Here is a 546-nt window from a genome sequence, read left to right as displayed (position 1 = left end):
GTTTCTTTCCCTACCTTACAACTGACACAAAGTTTAGTCTCTTAATTCTTGCTTGAACATTGATATTTTTTACTGGGACAACCCAGTTTTCTCTTTGTTTATGCCTCAAATGTTTATTTTAAACTAGCTATTTTCTGTTTATTGTGTTTTTTTCCCTTTTTTGTCTCTTAGAAAAGTCCTGTACCCACTTGAACATTCACAAATTTAACTTAAATAAATTTTGTGACAATTTACTCAGAAACTTGTTGTTTTATAGCATCCTATAGTAAAACTTTATACTCATCACTGATTCCATGGAATTTATCACTGAGTGGCTTGACATACAGAATACACATTCAGAACACATTCAAAAAGTGCAAAATAAATTAAAGAGTTAACAAAAATATTAAATAGCATATCATTCTAAGGAGAAAGATTATGAATGACTACATCTATTATAATCTCTTGCACATAAATGTCATTAGATAAATTAGATAGATTTCAATAAAACTTCATTTTTAGGTATATTTTGTTTGATAATATAACAGGGAAGTGAAAAGGAAATAT

The sequence above is a fragment of the Lipotes vexillifer genome, unplaced genomic scaffold (genome assembly GCF_000442215.2).
Source record: "Lipotes vexillifer unplaced genomic scaffold, Lipotes_vexillifer_v1.1 scaffold295, whole genome shotgun sequence".
In the NCBI taxonomy this organism is placed as follows: domain Eukaryota; kingdom Metazoa; phylum Chordata; class Mammalia; order Artiodactyla; family Lipotidae; genus Lipotes; species Lipotes vexillifer.
This window is presented reverse-complemented; position numbering follows the sequence as displayed.